At 39.8% G+C, this 4,223-nt stretch overlaps 1 protein-coding gene across 3 annotated transcripts in view; it reads right to left on the minus strand.

The window, feature by feature from the left end:
* Positions 1-4,223, minus strand: part of ZBTB11 (zinc finger and BTB domain containing 11) — a 34,038-nt gene that overhangs the window by 29,088 nt on the left and 727 nt on the right. The gene's annotated exons all lie outside the window — the stretch shown is intronic.

Raw genomic sequence — 4,223 nt, forward strand, 5'->3', positions numbered from 1 at the left:
GCTTTTTAGTTCCTCTTCACTTTCTGCCATAAGGGTGGTGTCATCTGCATATCTGAGGTTATTGATATTTCTCCCAGCAATCTTGATTCTAGCTTGCGCTTCATCCAGCCCAGCATTTCTCATGATATACTCTGCATATAAGTTAAATAGCAGGGTGACAATATACAGCCTTGACGTACTCCTTTTCCTATTTTGAACAAGTCTGTTGTTCTATGTCCAGTTCTAACTGTTGCTTCCTGACCTGCATACAGGTTTCTCAAGAGGCAGGTCAGGTGGTCTGGTATTCCCATCTCTTTCAGAATTTTCCACAGTTTATTGTGATCCACACAGTCAAAGGCTTTGGCATAGTCAATAAAGCACAAATAGATGTTTTTCTGGAACTCTCTTGCTTTTTCCGTGATCCAGTGGATGTTGGCAATTTGGTCTCTGGCTCCTTTGCCTTTTCTAAAACCAGCTTGAACATCTGGAAGTTCACGGTTCACGTATTGCTGAAGCCTGGCTTGGAGAATTTTGAGCATTACTTTACTAGCATGTGAGATGAGTGCAACTGTGCGGTAGTTTGAGCATTCTTAGGCATTGCCTTTCTTTGGGACAGAGATTGGAATGAAAACTGACCTTTACCAGTCCTGTGGCCACTGCTGAGTTTTCCAAATTTGCTGGCATATTGAGTGCAGCACTTTCACAGCATCATCTTTTAGGATTTGAAATAGCTCAACTGCAATTCCATTACCTCTACTAGCTTTGTTCGTAGTGATGCTTTCTAAGGCCCACTTGACTTCACATTCCAGGATATCTGGCTCTAGGTCAGTGATCACACCATCGTGATTATCTGGGTCATGAGGATCTTTTTTGTACAGTTCTTCTGTGTACTCTTGCCACCTCTTCTTAATATCTTCTGCTTCTGTTAGGTCCATACCATTTCTGTTCTTTATCTAGCCCATCTTTGCCTGAAATGTTCCCTTGGTAGCTCTAATTCTCTTGAAGAGATCTCTAGTCTTTCCCATTCCTTTGTTTTCCTCTATTTCTTTGCATTGATCGCTGAGGAAGGCTTTCTTATCTCGTCTTGCTATTCTTTGGAACTCTGCATTCAGATGCTCATATCTTTCCTTTTCTCCTTTGCTTTTTGCTTCTCTTCTTTTCACAGCTATTTGTAAAGCCTCCCCAGACAGCCATTTTGCTTTTTTGCATTTCTTTTCCATGGGGATGGTCTTGATCCCTGTCTCCTGTACAATGTCACGAACCTCTGTCCATAGTTCATCAGGCACTCTATCAGATCTAGACCCTTAAATCTATTTCTCACTTCCACTGTATAATCTTAAGGGATTTGATTTAGGTCATATCTGAATGGTCTAGTGGTTTTCCCCACTTTCTTCAATTTCAGTCTGAATTTGGCAATAAAGAGTTCATGATCTGAGCCACAGTCAGCTCCCAGTCTTGTTTTTGTTGACTGTATAGAGCTTCTCCATCTTTGGCTGCAAAGAATATAATCAATCTGATTTCGGTGTTGACCATCTGGTGATGTCCATGTGTAGAGTCTTCTTTAGTTTTGTTGGAAGAGGGTGTTTGCTATGACCAGTGCATTTTCTTGGCAAAACTTGGCAAAATTAGTCTTTGCCCTGCTTCATTCCGTATTCCAAGGCCAAATTTGCCTGTTACTCCAGGTGTTTCTTGACTTCATACTTTTGCATTCCAGCCCCCTATAATGAAAAGGGTATCTTTTTTGGGGTGTTAGTTCTAAAATGTCTTGTAGGTCTTCATAGAACTGTTCAACTTCAGCTTCTTCAGCGTTACTGGTTGGGGTATAGACTTGGATTACTGTGATATTGAATGGTTCGCCTTGGAAACGAACAGAGATCATTCTGTAGTCTCTGTCATTCATTCCAAATCTTATTAGCCCAGATAGTCTACAGGACTTAGAATATAAATCTGAGAGTCCATTTGCAGTGTATGACACATTAAAAACTAATAATTAAAAATGTCTGTTTTATCAATATTAGTTCCAGGTCTAAGGATGTTTATTTTTCTCTATATATAGTTTTGTTAATTTCTTTTTTCTTTTTAGCTGCCCTGAGGGGCATGCTGGATCTTAGTTCCCTAAGCAGAGAACCGCTGGACTATCATGGAAGTCCCTAGTGTTGTTAATTTTAATAGACTTATAGTAAACAAATAAGCAAAGTGTTCATGTAAGAAACATCAAAATGAATAGCTAATAATCAAAAGCAAACTCTTCTGATACTTATTGACTATGAATTCTCATATTAATAAGAAAAAAAACAATGAGATAAAATAGTATGATAAACTCATTACATGTTAACAAAAATAGCATTTATATGAAAAATACTATTTACCAAAACATAAAAAAATTAGTGAGAAAAGCAGTGCTACTTTATAGTTTTGCCTTTTTAGTGTGTCGTTTAACAAAAGACACGATCATATACGCATTCAATATAATGCCATAAAGCACATGTGATATAGTCTTTGGAGAACTCCACTGTATACTCCTGAGAGAATGAGTGAAAAGGAAAATGATACCTTAGTATTATGAATATAATTTTGACTTTGGGGATTCTCTTAAAGGATCTCAGAGCCTCTGAGTTCTGCAGTTTAGTACAAAACTTAAGAGAACAGCTGTCTGGACATTCAAGGACTTCAAAATTCTACACAAAAGTCAATGTATTTCTTATTTTAAAAAAACGAACATAAACACAGTCTCAGGAGTTTTTGTCTTTTAAGACACTGCATACTAAAAAAACCAAAATACTGGATTAGCTATCACTCACAGATAATCAATTTAGGGAAGGAAAATTCTGAACATTAAACTCCATTTAGCATCATATAATAGTAAAGTCTGAAATCCCAAAGGTCAGCTCCTAGTGCTTTTGATTTTCCCATCTGCAATACAGAGACATAAATGTTTCCAATTTACATGGTCTGATGAAGCTTAATAGGTGACAGGGCTTCCCAGGTGGCGCAAAAGTAAAGAATCCGCCTGCCAATGCAGGGGAGGCAAGAGAAACCGGCTGGATCTCTGGGTTGGGAGGATCCCCTGGAAAAGAGAATGACAACACACTCCAGAAATCTTGCCTGAAAAACTGCATGGACAGAGCAGCCTAGCGGGTACAGTCCATGGGGTCACAACGAGTCGGACACAACTGAACACATATACACAAATATGTGAAGATAAGTGCTCAGCACTATACTTGCATGTAAAAACTTGACCTGTATTTTCTTCAGCTGTAATTATGTTAACATGCCATAAAAATATTAAACCTGAGACCTTTGTTCTATCTCTAAACAAATCAATCTTAACAAACTGCAGCATTTACTTATTATTCCTTCACAGTTGTGTCTCTTTACAGGAACTCAATTTAGATATTGGTTTAAAATGTAATATAAATTAAGGGAAAGCATTTTAGAACATACAGCTGGACTGTTCTTGAAAATACGAAAGCAGCAAAACGAAATATTTAACAAATTTCATAAACTGAAAAGAACTTCGAGAAACTATTCAGTAGTCGAACTTCCTAACTCACAGGTAAGTTACGGTAAATTAATTTCTGTAGAGCCATACGGAATCCTTCCTAACAAAACCTCTTCTATAGGCCTGCAAACTTTTATTAATGATAACCAAACAGTCTGAATACTCATCAACTTTTTGGAGAGGGCGGTAAAAAACAACCAACCAACGGTCCTTTCTCTCCTTTCCTAACCTGGCTCCCAAGGAATTAAACTTAAAGCCACACTCCCCCGGACCAGAACAATCACAGAAACCGCATCTTTCCTGGGTTGACGTAGTGCCTCAGTTTCCAAAGCGCTCTTCACAATATCAAAGAGAAGGACATTAAAATATCCAGAATTGAGAGCATCTATTACATTCCTATCCTAAAAACTAGGCTCAAATGATTGGTTCAACAGTCACTCGAAATCACTGCTGCACACAATTGCATGATTCCTTGTTCACGCCGCGGTATAGCACAATCATGAACCCTGGTAAGTAGGTCCGCAAAACCTCAAGTTCACTGGCCGACAAGCTAGGGGAAGGCATCGCAGAAAGCGGCTGGGCTGGGGGCGGACCGTGCTACCCCCAAACCACCAGCGTAAACAAGAGTTTAAAGCGCAGCATCCGCAACCGCCGCCCAGAAGCTTCTGCTAAGAAGGAGCCGCCCCATCCCGCGCGGCCGAAGGAGGCGGGCCCAAGGCAGCCCGCGCGTCCCGGCCCCTCC

Source organism: Bison bison, unplaced genomic scaffold (genome assembly GCF_000754665.1).
Source record: "Bison bison bison isolate TAMUID 2011002044 unplaced genomic scaffold, Bison_UMD1.0 scf7180017864168, whole genome shotgun sequence".
NCBI classification, from domain to species: Eukaryota; Metazoa; Chordata; class Mammalia; order Artiodactyla; family Bovidae; genus Bison; species Bison bison.